Source organism: Austrofundulus limnaeus, unplaced genomic scaffold (assembly GCF_001266775.1).
Source record: "Austrofundulus limnaeus strain Quisiro unplaced genomic scaffold, Austrofundulus_limnaeus-1.0 Scaffold13, whole genome shotgun sequence".
NCBI lineage: Eukaryota > Metazoa > Chordata > Actinopteri > Cyprinodontiformes > Rivulidae > Austrofundulus > Austrofundulus limnaeus.
In genome coordinates, this window is record NW_013952415.1 from 2,283,527 (window position 1) to 2,298,747 (window position 15,221).

At 38.6% G+C, this 15,221-nt stretch overlaps 1 protein-coding gene and 1 long non-coding RNA gene across 9 annotated transcripts in view; one reads left to right on the plus strand and one right to left on the minus strand.

The window, feature by feature from the left end:
• Positions 1-6,715, plus strand: part of lrrtm4l1 (leucine rich repeat transmembrane neuronal 4 like 1) — a gene marked incomplete at its 5' end in the record, with an annotated part of 37,074 nt that extends 30,359 nt beyond the window's left edge. Inside the window, 1 exon segment of the mRNA XM_014002453.1 lies at positions 5,288-6,715.
• LOC106513568 (uncharacterized) overlaps positions 1-15,033 on the minus strand; it is a 201,579-nt gene extending 186,546 nt beyond the window's left edge. For 6 of the 8 annotated variants that reach the window (XR_001309802.1, XR_001309797.1, XR_001309799.1 and 3 more), the window contains exons 1-3: positions 14,917-15,033; positions 12,738-12,843; positions 9,451-9,513 (exon numbers count right to left, since the gene is read on the minus strand). This is a non-coding gene — a long non-coding RNA (uncharacterized LOC106513568). Of the gene's footprint in view, positions 1-2,998; positions 3,133-9,450; positions 9,514-12,737; positions 12,844-14,916 lie in introns of those variants that run through there. The other 2 variants (XR_001309798.1, XR_001309804.1) reach the window with 2 other exon arrangements.
• Between the last annotated feature and the right edge of the window lie 188 nt (positions 15,034-15,221).

Genomic DNA, 15,221 nt, shown 5'->3' on the forward strand with positions numbered 1-15,221 from the left:
GACACGAGCATGCTCACCAAAACCAGTAGCTCCAGTTTGATCCTCAACCGAAAAACARGGCAHRRYTGAYATTGATCCAAATAGGCAACAGGGAAGCTGGTACGCCTCACTTGTTAGATTAGTCTCTCTGTCCCAGCTCCCACCGCCACGCGTCCAGGTCGGCAAGTCCACCCCAGGCGCTCCGTCCAAACACGAGGGACAATCCGAGGGCCGAGGGACYCCATCCACATCCGCCACTCCACCGAGACGCTGCAAAAGCAGCAAGCCGGAGAAACCAGCCCAACGGGCAAGGTAGATGATATTTACCAAAGTTAGGATAACTTATAGTCGATGCTTGTATACACGCCAWAGGACGCTTGTGTGCTGTTGTTTTTCGAAAATGATGTCTGTCATTTGCGTCTTTGATCTTCCATTTATGTAGCATACAGAGTAACGGCAACACTAAAGCTGAGGTAAATTTGGTCAAAAACAGACCTTAAATGGGGTGTATTTTCCAGCAGCGATACTGCACAGCTACGTACATACATCTGCCACCACCTTCGCCATCTTGGTTCTTGTCATAATTCTCAAAATTTACAAAAGGCCTGAAGGATTTCACCACTTTCAATCAGTGTTAAGAACACTTGATAATTCTGTTGTTTCATACTTGCTTTGACTTTAGCATGTATGACAACAATGCCAACACAAACACCAACAATCTGAACGTAGCCATCTTTCGAAAACACAATAGTTCTCACCGACTTCAACGTCCATGTTTCAGTGATTGTCTTCTTTGACACGATGAACCCCCTCAACWGTTGCTTCACAATAACATCCTCTGGGACCCACGGCACAATTTTTAGTGATTTGTTCATTAGTTGTCCACAATTTTTCGAAACCACGCATCAACGTTACAACTCGCCATCATCACCTCACTCGTTCAAATTACAYCCCCCTCACTTCTGGTTTTTGCAGGAACGGTAACTGTGGTGGCATTTTGCCATCCMATCATAACGTTTGTTTCATGCATGCTTTGAAATGTGCAAAAGGAGTATTGAGTGCAGTAGAAGGTAATTGTTGTATTTTGTTGCAGTTAATACAAAACATTCCTGTATTTTTATCTACTGAAGGTAAAATCTTATTTAATGAAGTACTGCTATCGGCATTAGTAGTCCTGTTTTCACTTGGTATTGGATTGATACCAAAATTCCTGACATTGCCCACCCCTAAATTGTAATCGACATGGTCTAACTAAATGATTTATAAATACCACAAACCACACTACTGAAGGGCACGCAGTTTTTATTACCAGAACAGTCATCGGCAAGTTGTTTTACCATAAAAAAGGCGTTTGCTAACCAGAAGAAGGTCATCGTAATTTCATGGATTAAAATAAAAATGGACAATTTCAAATTATTTGGTTTTACTTTTCAGTTTAAAACTGMATCAGCTGATTAAAAAACTGCAGGAAGTTTCTGTAAGCAGTCAGGACTGGTGCGGATCTGCGCTTCATGACTTCACTGCACAACTCAGGGTTTCTTTCACTCATGGAGCTAATTGGCTGAAAGGTAATCTTTACTTCACACCCTTCAGGCTGATTGGCTTTTCAGAGGTGATAAAAGCTATTCTGTGTCACAAGACTGGACTTTAAGTGGTAAGACTGAAAAGTTAACGCATGCAGTAAGTAGATCAAACTCTGAACTTTGTTTTAAACTTCATCACCCTTCCCCCCCGTCTCACTTTTTACTCTGATTGGCTTCAGACATGCATGGTTGCATTTAATAAAAAGTCAAGGCTCTTGTATTCAAGTAGAACCACAGCAGTGTCCTGGAGTTAGAAATTCAAAATGTTATCAACTTTCTAAAGATTGTAAAATACTTTGCTATGCATTAAAGGGGCAATATCATGTAAAATCAACTTTTTTGAGTTGTGTATCATGTTATAATGTTATACTCTCATAAAAACATGCCCAAAGCCTTGCTYTGACTCATTCATGCATGTTTGAGAAATCCTGCAGCGTTTTTAGGAAGCCATGCTGAGGAGCAAAACGACAGGTGGAGACCAGAAACTCCTCTGGGGCATGTCTTATCTTCCTCACCACGGAGCACACCTCCCCACCCCACACACTCCGCCCATGACTCCTGCAGGCTCTCGGCAGTAACGGAGCAAAGTGAAAGTGAAACTTAACTGCCTGCTGCTCTCCACACTATTTCTCACTCAGTGAAGCTMTTTTCAGATTCAAAATACCTTTGAGGAAATGTATGTTCAGATGCCAAGTAAACTGCATCATAGCACACGCGCGATAATAAGCATGATAATTAAATAATTGTACAGATTTGGAAAGAGTACATGTGTAAATATTGTAGGAACTCCATACGATGAAATTTAATAAGCTTTGGCTTCTTCCTTTTCAAACTGGATTTTTTAAGTTTGCTAATCATGTTTTTTTTCTTATTTTATTCTTGACWTCTTACATGTTTGAAATAAAGATTTCATTTCAATTTTGGCCACTTTTAGGGCTGATGATTTGCTGTGATCTGATAATAAAAGATTTGATACTTTTTATAATTAACTGTCAAAAATCCTTAGTAAAAGTAACAAAATAAAAGCATTCCCCTTTAAGTTATGTTGCACTTCATGACATAAAGTTTAACTACAAGCAGTAAAAAAATAAAAAATAAAATAAAAAACAGAAGCTGATGTGCTAGAATTAAACTGTCAAAAATGTTAGCATCCAGGCTTTAAAAAAACCTGTACAGATAAATTCTCTTATCACCAATTTCTTTTTTTTTAAGATTAAATATTTTGCAAAAAAATCTGAATGCATCATTACAAAATCATTAAGTTCACCCTATATTTGTTTTAAGTCCTGAAGCCTTTTTTAAAACTATAAAATATAGAAAATAACGTTCAGTGTGCCCCATAACACTGACAATACTATAAATTATGTCAAAGTATTTTACTATAAAAACATTGAGTAGATCATTTTCCCTCATCGTTTCTGTTGCCTTCAAAGAGCAGTGCGTGCTTTTACTTTTGTGCCTCTGTTTCCATGTGTTTACAGCTCAGCCTGAGATTTGTTACAGTTTTGTGCTCCGGTGCAATTGTCTAAGGTATGACAATTTGTGTAGCAGTCTTCTCACTTGCATCCACCTGAGAAGAAGATAAAGAGTTGATTGAAGACTTGTCAGCCCAGCTGATAACACTTAAATCAAAAGTTGTGCTCAGGGCACACATGACTGAGCTGTGTGCTGCAGAGGCGTGCTTCAAACTGACAACAATCTCAGCTCTGGCATCAACAACCAGAAGAAAAAAGAGCCAGGATTGTTTTGGAAAAAGCTTTAGAAATCGCTTATCTAAACAAAACTCGGTTCTTGTTTTGGTCAAAGCAGTTCTGTTGGACCTGTAACTGTGTCACAGCCAGGAATCAAACACGTTAAAGGGATGTAGGAGAGGTGGATCGTGTCTCGACATATTTTAGTYCCAAATGTGTAGCTCTTAAGAAAATGTCAAAGTCTCGCAGTAATTTGCAACATTTCAACAACWGTTCTGTGGGAAAAGCCTGACATTTAAAAAGTGCCTGTTTTTTTTCCTTCCACCCTGGTTGGTTTCTGATGTGATCTGAATAATCTGGTGAAGTTTATTTAATTCACGTTGCTCATTGAGGTTTACTTTAAAGGGAAATCATGTTTTTGACTTAGAAACTGTTTACTTTTGTGCAAATTAAAAAATGATCATAAATCTGGTTGTTTGCCTTTAAATATTTATAAATTTAACAAAAGTCCTGATGCATCTCAGTAATCCAGGTAAAACATCAAAAAGAAAAAAATTGTGTAGGTCTTCTGGATGGGTTCTTCTCTAATGAAACGTTTCGTCTCTTCTCCAAGAGACTTCTACAGTCTGAAGAAGCCCAGGAAGTCCAACATTTCACWGATCRCATCAACTCTGTGKATGAATATATTAAGTTCACACGAGAGGATGTAAAAAATGGCAGGTTGGCGTTCCTGGATTGCGATGTCTCTGTTTCGGATGGAGGACGGTTGGAAACTGGCGTGTATCGTAAGCCCACCCACACAGACCAATATTTGCGTTTTGACTCCCACCACCCACTGGAACACAAGTTAGGAGAGATCAGGACTCTGTACCACAGAGCAGACAGTGTCCCTACAAACCCAGGAGCCAGGCAGAAAGAGAAATCACACATACGACAGGCCCTGGAGCAGTGTGGTTATCCTGACTGGGCTTTCTTGAAAGCAGACAGGAAACACAGACAGGAYTCCATGCAACCTTCAGGTGAAAATGAAGACCCCAAACCCAGACCCAAACCAGTGGTTATTCCGAATGTTGCGGGTGTTTCGGAGAAACTGAGACRTTTATTTTCTAAACATGATGTCCCAGTRGCTTTCAAACCCCAAAACACATTACGGCAAAGGTTGGTTCACCCMAAAGATCCGGTGCCCYGGCACAAACAGAGCAATGTTGTATATGCTGTTAAGTGCCAGGAGGACTGCGACCAGTTATACATCGGGGAAACAAAGCAGCCACTGTTCAAAAGAATGTCCCAACACAGACGAGCTACATCTAATGGCCAGAACTCTGCAGTTTTCACTCATTTACAGGCCAGCGGTCACTCTTTCAGAGATGAGGATGTTCTCATTCTTGATAGAGAGGAACGTTGGTTTGAGAGAGGAGTAAAAGAAGCCATTTTTGTGAAGAAAGACCGTCCATYATTAAACAGAGGTGGAGGCCTCCGTTTTCAGTTGTCCCCCTCCTACAGTGCGGCTATTGCCAGTATCACTCCACCCCTGTTAACAATACGTGTTAATTAGGTGTCAACAATAGCCATGTGATGTATGTATCAGTCACATGGAGGCAGTGCTTAAAAGCCTGAATTTTGCCTGAAACTCTCAGACTGAAGAAGTCTCTTGGAGGAGAGACGAAACGTTTCATTAGAGAAGAACCCGTCCAGAAGACCTATACAATTTTTTTCTTTTTAACAAAAGTCATTTTCAGGTGTGCACGTTTAAAAACCTCTACATTAATTATTTAATCTCTGTTTTCATCATTTCAAAAATTCAGGATCTTTGAGAAATAACAACCTTTTCAAGCTCATGAACCACTTGGGGTTTTATCAACTTAATTGCTTTTCTTTATTTGCTTTGCTGCACTGTCACAGCCTCGTTGTAGCATTAATGAATCACTGAGCACCGCAATTAATTTTACATTATTACCACCAACTGCTTAACTAGCAGAGAGCAGCTGTTAAACTGTGTTAACTGAGTTGTTTTTCTGCTCTGTCTTCCTGCAGAATGAGTACACGTGCCCGCGGCCCCTGCCTGGCGCCTGGTTAGGAGACGTGCCTACGATCCATTAATCCTCAGACAGAACTGCTTCTGAAGGAGCAACAAATCACAGAAACTAACCAGGATCTTGTCATTCCAGTTTGAGGAAATAAAAAACAAGGACCACAAGAGGATGAGGTCCTAATCCTTTTTTTTTTTGTTAAGATTTTATATCTTTTTTTGGTGATTTCTGCTCCTCAGCTTGGGCTCGTCCCTCGGCGCTCGCATCACAAACACTGGTGATTTGTGGACTCACTTTCCCAACGTAAGGAGCAGCAGACTCTTTGAACTTCTAAAGGATTGATAAACTGAAATCTTTTTGTAAAGAAATAAATAGACCATAATGTGTCTTCATTTCCATGAGGACCTCTTGTACAATAATTGTGAAGGCAATGAATCATCAGTAAGAACATCAAGGACGACACTACAGAGTGTAATTTAAAGTGGGATTCCATATTTTGAATATAAAGCTTCAATCTATAATTTTTCAGTCTCTTTTTTAAAGAAAAATCATCATGATGTTATGATGGTGCCTCTCTGCAGCAGAACAACTACAGGGTTCTGAATCAGTAAACAAGAATCCACTTTGTCTGCTTTAAAAATCAAGGAAGCAGCAGCTAAAATCTTGTTTGAAGCTTGTGAAAACTGCTGTTTGCTTCTGTTTTATTTTTTATTTAGTGTTTTCTAAAATCTGCAACAATCCAGTTCAATTTGAGGACGATGCGAGGAAGAAAAGAGGCTCTAACTCGTGATGAAAATGTAATTTTCTGCAATGTTGATAATGTTGTTGTGCTTTCTGAATACATGTTTGAGCACCAGATACCAAAGAGCCAATCGGATCTTTGTTTGCTTTTGGCTCACTTTTTACATACGCTAAAACTGATCCAGGATTTTTATTTTATTGTTTTGTTTTCAGAACAATCCATAAGAACCCTCGACTCGTTCCTGTCCAGCAGAGYTCTGCTGCTGAAGTGGCTTTTTTTATGTGCAACATGTGCGTCTTTGTGAAGAAATGATCCTGCAGCAGCAGGAAGCTCTCATCAGCCCTGCTTTAAACTGTACAACTTTTATTTATGTTTTTAAATACATGATCACTTTCCTTAACCCCCCACCCCGAAGTGTTGATGTGCACGGATCTGCGTGAGCTTGTTGTTTTATTTTTTATTGTATTTGAAGCCCACTGAGTGGTGGATTGTTGCTTTCAGCCTTTAAATGTAACCTTTATACAAAAGGAAAATAATTTTCTAATGTAAATTTCGGCCCCTCCCCCAGGATTTCTGGAGTRAACAGCGGTATCCTTTGTTCACTTTCAACAGTATCTTTTTTAATTAAAATTACGACTTTACTGGTGAGCAATATTAATTGGTCAAATTAAAAATCTTCATTGATCCTTCTCTTGTGTACTTTTCCATGTCTCCATTCAGGGTGGAAGGAGTCGTGTCCTCCCCGTGGATGTCCCTCAGAAGAGGCTGTCACGTCAACATTAGCCTCATTAATTTAGAGAGCAGATCATTGATCTCTGTTCGACCGTTCTGTTCGCGCTGCCGCTCGCTGCGGCTCCCACCAGCCCTCTAATTATGCTTCCTGTGTAACRTGTTGCGTGTCGCAGGAGGGGGGGCCGCGGCTCAGCTAATGTCCTCCATGTTTGCTGCTTGTGGAACGTGTCAAGCTGTCAGCAGAGGTCCAGATGGGCCATCTGTCCAGCACTCACTGTGGGATCACTGGACTCAGCTCTACCTGCGTCCGTTCCCTTCATGTTTCCACCTCGCTCGTACATTTCTGTCGCTYTGCGGGGGGCCCGCATCTCCCCCAGTTTGAGCTTTCATCCTTTTATCGTGACATCATGTCTGTCTGGTTCCCATCTCCGCCCGTCCACAAGGCTTGGTTCATTCACATCACTGAAAGAAAACTTTTCCTCTTTTTGTCAGCTAGCGAAGCAAATTGGCTGCCATTTTGCACTCGGCTGCCCGTGAAGTCATTGACATTTTCATCAAAAACTCAACGTTTTTTAAAAAAAGTGCATCTTTTTGCAGAGCTGTTCCGCTGCTGTAGTTTCAGCCAAATGTGTTTTAAAAAAGCCGAGTTCAGTGAGTGCCAAGTGTGGGCTGTTCCTGCCACCACCCTTAACCTGACAAAGACAAGATTTCACTTTTCTGCTCAAATTTCTGYAAGCTTTAAAAAAAAAACAACAAAAGCACCATTTAGAGCAGATGAAAAGGCTGACATTGAAATCTGAATTATCCAGAGTAACTGCTCTCTCAAAATATTCTTGATAGAACTATTCTTCTAAAAAAAAAGGAGATTTTAGTGTGATTGTTTTATTCTCAGTGGACTGTTTCCATCATGGCACAAACAGATCTGGACCAGGTAAGTTGGGTTCCTTYAAGGGATTTTTCCACCAAAACTTTGTCTCCTTTCAGGATTTTTTGGGACATATCATGAAAATCCACTTTTTTTAGTCTTTAAATACATTTTGGTGTGAGCTTGGAGTTTCTAAGAGGCAGAATATTTGAATTCAGTTTCTCCTGGTGCTGCATGGATACCTTTATATCCTTTTATTCTTTTCTTTTATATTTTTCAACCTGTTCAGTTTTTCCTGTTCACTATGACGTTTTCTGAACTATTACATCTAATCATTTGCAACAAACGTCTAAAAAAAAGGTGTGCACTTACTAAATACAGTTTGGTGGTCTTCATTCTCGTCTGGTTCCGGGTCAGACTCTGGCTACAACATGTAAGGTCGGATGGACAAGTCTTCCCTTTTTCACATCTTTTAATTCATTTGTAAATAAAATGTTTCTGCACAGCTATACAGTATAAACCCCGCTGTCAAACTGGACTAAACTGGTCTGGAGAGTGGAGGTGGGCGAGGTGTAAAGCACCTTGTTTGGATTTAAAGAGGCAGCCTCAAAATGAGTTGATCTGAGACACGCCTCTGAAAAGGGGCGGGGCTTGTGGAGTTAATATAAGGAGGAATTTAGCCCAAAGCGTTGCAGCTCCACTTTATATAGACCTCAACTGAAGGCTTTAAATGTGAAAAAGAATMATTTAAAAGCAYAAATSAGCTCTGTTGGTCACCGTTTRCATTATGATTGACTATTTAAAGCAGGGGTGCCCAAACATTTTCTCTGAAAGGGCCAAAATTAAAATCAATCTGAGGGGGGTGGGCCAAATGCAGTAATATAATACATGAAATGCAAATATTTCAAGGAAAGTTGTATTTTTATGAYTAAGCTGCAGCCAGTGCGGTTGCCCACATTTTTTTTCTAGCCCATGGACATGGAGAAAATTCAACGTTTGCTCGGGCAGCAAAGGTTCATGTGACTTTTCATAATTTAAAATTTGAGTATATGGGGTCTTATAAGGTGTGCAGATCTAGAAATGAACTTAAATCTAATATAAATGTTTTGAAGTTACTTGTATTTTAAGTTTAATCTTAATATAGTTCAAAGATAAAGTGAGCACCATGAGTTAAGTTTATCTGACTAGAGCTCCTTGTACCTATAGTTGGACCAATGTTTGAAAAGACTAAGTGCAAATAGTATTTCTACATAAAACAGGAGATTACAATCTAGTAACCAGGATAAGTGCTAGTGGGCCAAATCAAATGGCTTGGCGGGCCAAATTTGGCCCACGGGCCCCACTTTGGGCACCTCTGATTTAAAGAAAAGTGTCTCTTCTGTGAGGAGTTTGCATGTTCTCATGCTTGCTGCTCCAGTTYCCCCCTCAGACCAAAAACATGTTCAACAGGTTTCCTTCAGGCCTCCCTTTCAAAAGAGATCAGTGATCTAAATGGGATTTTCCTGGTTAAATAAAAAGGTAAATAAATAATAAATGTTCAGTTTGTCATGATGTTTATCCTGATCATAAGAGGAGGAGCTTGGTTTTTTGAAAATTCTAAATTATTTTAATTAATTATCAGAAGAATCTACAGTAGGTCAAATCAGCTAAACATATTAAATCAGAAATATCAAACCACCACAATAAAATGGGTCATTGTGACAAGCACATCTCAAATAAAGCCCAAAAAATGTAATGAGACTAAAAAGTGTATATTTTGTTTGAATTCCTCTATATTAGCAGACAATAAGAGTCAGTCCACACAAAATTAACATTAACCATGTTTTACCTGCATCCTTTACAATCTGCATCACAGCTTTGTACCATCTGCATCAGGACTGATAGTAAAACTCTGCAATAAAAAGAGGCTGAGTTGGTCTCATATTCTTGTAGGCCACTTCCAATGAAGACAAGAGAAAAGCCCTGATTATTGTTAGAAATCCCTCTCACCCCTATGATTTACTGTTTAACCTCCAGCCATCTGGAAGACCATAATACTGAGTCAGATCAGGAACAACCAGAATGCAAAGCAGCTTCTTTCCACACAATGAGGCAGCTAACTCCCATCAYCATGCAAGGTTTTTTTTYYYYYYKSMMCCMRSYTCACAAGAGAAATRTTATACAGATGAAATATCACCTTAAACTAAACTAGTCAATGATTTTATGAAACTTATATCCTTGGTTTTTGAGTGAGTTTGAACTCAGAAACCAGTTTGACAAATTGCTAAATTGATATGTAACTAAGGACTGTATTTTCTGCAAAAATTACAGTGTAAATGGTTAATGCTAAAAAATGCTGAAAAAGCAGCAAAATTTATCTCAATATGATTCAAATTGATGCGTGAAAAAACTTAATTCAACATGAAACAGATTAAATTAGAAGAAAAGTAAATTAAACATGCCAAACAAGGCTAAAAGTAGCTAGAATTAGCTAAAACAAGCTAAAAGAGAGGAGTTTAAATTAGCAAACAGTGAAATTATTTTTTGATTTAAAATGAGCAGAAAAAGTAATACAAAAAAGTTGCAATTTGTTTTAAAGTGGCTAAATCAGTCAAAAATAGTACAACAAAGCTAAATTGTAGCTGAAAAAAGAAGAATATGTTTGCTGAGTTAAGCAGTTAGAAGCTGAAATTATCACAAAAAATGTGAACTTAGCTGAAAAATTGCTGAAATTAGCAAAAAGCAGGCAAAAGATGCATGGAAAACTTAAATTATCAGAAAAAAGCTGAAATAAGTTTAAATTAACAGAATAACAGAATGTGAGAATGATAGCTAAAAAGCAGAAAAAAGCGAAAATCTGCAAAATAGAGGCTAAAGGAAGCTGACATGAGCACAAAGTTAAGAGATAGGCTGAACAAGAACAAAAAGTATTAAAGATTTATAAATATTYTAAGGATGCTGAAAACAGCTCCATTCATTTTCATTGAGAAAAACATGGCAGAAAAAGCTAAATATCCCAAAAAGTATAAACAGCTGAAGAACCAAACGTCAGAGCTGGAATGTGCTGAAGGAGCTGAACATTATGATGTAAACATGTTTGAAATAGCAGCAAAAATATGGAATGGGTTACAGGTAGAAAAACATGCAGAAGAAAAATCCTGATCTCAATAACAAGAGTTTGATATATTATTTACGAGATAAACTGATGAGACTCATTTTCACATCTCCATTTTCATGCGAGGAACATTGTGTGTTTATTATCATCCTGTGTAAGTTTCTCTCTCTTCCTCTGTCCTCTCCAGCTCTGCTCCTGACAAACTCTGCAGCTCAGCCAGCACGAGCAGTGGCAGCACAGACAGTGCTGCACGCCTCAGAGCAGACACCATGCATAATTCATGAGACTTAGGCTCCCAGTTGACCAGGGTCCAAACAGTTGGCAGTCCAAAACMCTTATGTCAGTGGATTTTCTTTATAGTTTAACATCTTCTTAAGGGGCCTTCCTGTAGAAGCCTCATCAAGACACTCACAGCTCTGTAAACACAGCACCTTTCAGATCTTTATCTCTGAGATGTCTCAAAAACTTTAAAGTAACCGTGCATGTGGGTATTGGCCATGTAGATCATGCTAAAACACATTAGAATGAAGAAAACAAAAATGAACAACTAAACTGAGACTGTAACAAACTAAACCTGGCCATCTTTCAGACAGACTTGATTGGAGCACAAATAAAAAGCTTAACCCCGTTCATTGTTTCATTGTTTGGAAGACTTCTTATTGGCAAAGGCATGCAGGAAAACAGCAAAACAAGGTTTTCGATTCCCATGTTCCTCCTCCTCCTCCTGGCCGTTGCTTCAAACAAATGTTCCACTAAAAATTTAGCTGTACATCACAGCGGCTGACTCACAACTGAAGGGAGGCATCAACATTTGGTGCAACAATCTCCCAAAAAAACTCCAAATTAAAATGTTCAGATTCTGCTTTAAATTTGTTTCATCGATTCAACTGTTTGTTTAACTGTTGCTGCAAGTTTGCAAGAAAAAAAATACAGCAATTTCTTAAGAGTCTGCATTTCAAAAACAGTCACGTTGTAGGAGCGGTCAACAGATTATCTGCTTCCGTCATCTGCAGAGCAGAGGGGACTGCATCATCTTTTCCACCGTCACTGTCAGACGCTGGTCGGAAGCTCATGCTTCCTGTTTATTCACACTAAAAATCTCCCAATCTAATAATCCTGAGACACAAGTCCTCACTATTTATCTGTTCTCCAGCCTGAAACAACTCAAAACTACTGTTGCATCAAGCAAAACCTTTCTAGAATTTAACGACATTGTACAAATTAACTTGTTAGCAGCTAATACCAGATGAGTTTTTCCTTCCATGGATGCGGCTCACGCAGATGAGGCGGGGTTTGTTTGTTACGCAACGCAGAAGTGCAACATTAGACAGCAATAAACTATTAGATAGAAATTCTTTATCTGGAACATCATCAGCAGCCTCCATATGGCCTCTCCCCCAACAAAGCAACTTAACTCACTGCAGGGAATTTGTTATCTGCAACAACATGAACGGCAGGAGATAAATCTAGGCCAAATAATCCACCTGAGAAGAAGCCCTGAAGCGCGGCAGCAGCTGATAATTATCTTACACATTTCTGCAGCGCACGCCTCGGAGCTGAAGGTCCTTTTCATGAAGTGCCACGGACTGTAGCTGCAGCAGAAACAAGCAGCAGATGACCGACAGTAGCCAAGAMTTAGTTCAAGGCTGGCTGCAAACAGAAACACACACGCAAAAAAATAAAAAATAAAAAATAGACTAATGAATGGAGTAAAGTATGTTTTTTGTGCACTACTACTATAGTTATGATAGTAAACTGCAGCGGTCTTGGACAACATTTTTATTTTGTGGTAAAGATGCACATAAATAAATGGTGCAGTTTAAATCAGAGTTCGACATGAAACAAAACCTTRAATTTATCATGTGACCAAACTTTAACCACTTCCTGTCCACCTGAACATTACAGTMAGCTGTTTTAGATCCATTGTTTTAACGTCCCTCCCTTATTTTATAAAGCTTAAATGATAAAGATGTATTTAAAATATTGTTTTCTGTGGTTGTGCTTTGTGATGTGATTCTTACTTGTGCTTTTTCCTTCCTCCCATCTGACCAGGGATCTGTTGATTGACAGCCACGTGGAGCTCCGCCTCCTACTGAATCTTGACACCACAGCTGGAATATTCTTGTTCTGTGCAAATAAAACATTAGTTTATTAAGATGCCCAACATGTAAATGCAGAATTTAATTGCAGAACCGAACATACACCAGGGACGCTGACATTTTGTCAGCAGCTGCAGCCATTTTCTTTCTGAGACCAGACAGTGCAACGCTGCTCCGAGCGTTCGCTTCTTATTTGTTCCCGTTTTGTTTTTTCTATGAATTATAAACTGCGCTGTCATCACGTAGTTATTGACTTGAGTTTTTCCCCACTTCTTTCAATGTGTTTTGAAGAGCCACTTCATTGAAAATAGGCTGAAATTCAAGTTTTCCGGTGACCCCTTAAAGAGGAGAGCTGACGTGAAAAACATTTTATCTGCCTTTGTTCCAAATAAGATTATGTTCTGAAACGTTATGTTGTATGTTTAGTTTTTATTTTGGCTTCAGGATAGCAACATTTAGCAAAGTGTGTTGACGCTCATCTTTGTCACCTGACACTTTTCACACACTGTCATTGGTTGAGGAGCTTTGTTTACAAAACAAATCTCCACGTGGTTTTATTTTTGTCTTGGCTTTCCACGACTCAAGATGATTTGATGTTGCAGTTTGACATGAGCCTTGTAACTTTTTTTAAAATCTTTTCTGCTACYTTTACATTGGGTTTCATCATTTTTATATTTTTTACACTCAAAAAAACAATGGATTTAATTTTAAAAATGTATGTCAACTGGTTGCACTTAACCAACTACTTAATTTACCTTTATTTAATTCATTTGACAGAATTTCTTTTATTTAACCCCATTGCATCTGTTTATTTTTTATTTTTTTGAGTGTAGGATATAAGATGTTTCTTTCCAAAACAGAATGTGTATCTTTTCCAAACATTTTATGGACACATCTTGAACATTAAGGAAGAAATKAACAAAGGTAGATTACCTGATTGGTTCAGTGGCAGAAATCGAGTTTGATTACATCTAAACTAACACCCATAACTTCCGTCATACTTGAGACAATCACATGATTTTAGTGTAATTTTGTAGGCTTTAATGCTCATTTTTAAACCACTGCACATTTATAGTCTGAGGGGTTGGTTCAAGGTAAAAAAAAATTAAATAAAATAAGCTTAGACTGAACATAGTTTATCAAAGTGGGCAGCTGCTGCAGCTAAATCATCCTTGGTAAAATGACATTTAAAAAAATAAAGCAGGAAACAAATAAATTTGCTCATGTTGAACTAAAAAGTTACCAACACTTTAGAAATGTGGCTCTAATTTAAAACTTACAGCTGTTTGTTGTTGCTGTTTGCAGCAGAGGGATAATTGAAAGCCATTAGAGAATATCACACAAACTAATGAAAAGAGGACAAAAACACACAAAAACTGCTGCAGCCGCAATTACTGGCTGTTAAAGTTGGTTTGGATTTTTTAGTTTGAGCATTAAAGTGAATTATCCGCAGCATCCCCAGAACRAACTTGTGATTTTATCTAAAACAAAACGTTACCAGAGGAAAGCTCAGACATTAACATGCAGAGCAGCAGGAGTCTGATGAGCATAAAAAAAACTGCTTCTAAGTGACTTTATGACGCCTGTGCACCTTTTTTTACAGAGCAGCTCGAATAAAAGAGACAACCATTAAACTAAAACATGGCTCAAATTATTAAGAAAGTCAGGAAGGTTTTTTTTAACTGTTAAAAACAACATGGGGGCATAAATCTGTGTGTACACATCCAAAAAAACATTTCTATCAAATACCTCTTTACATATTATTTCCTTTAACACCAGCTGCAAATCATGGAGTGTGTCTGTTTTAAAATGAAGWAGATAAAAGCAGGACTGCAGAACTGAGCGCCCCGGAAGATTGACAATGAAAATCTTCATTTATAAAACATAAATGTTTGAAGCTGTTGCCGGGCAAAGAGCTGAAATCCTCATGTGAACTTTACCTTCACAGAAATTATCCACCAATCAGAGTCCTGGAAGCTGCTAAAGCATGAATAATGGCAGAGAGGGAAACAGATGTGTTGAAACATTTCAAATTTCTCTAAATAAAGTTGACCGGTGGTCATAAATTAACATCAAGGGGGAGTGTTAAATTTGGTTTTACCTGTGGCTGACCCCGTGGCTCTGTGGCTGAATTTCATGGATGTTTAGTCAGGAAAAAATGCAGCAACGAGGCAAATTTAACTCCTACTGTGAGGAGAATTTACTACCAAAAATATAGAATATACACTCACCGGCCACTTTATTAGGTACACTTGTCCAACTGCTCGTTAACACTTAATTTCTAATCAGCCAATCACATGGCGGCAACTCAGCGCATTTAGGCATGTAGACATGGTCAAGACAATCTCCTGCAGTTCAAACCGAGCATCAGTATGGGGAAGAAAGGTGATTTGAGTGCCTTTGAAC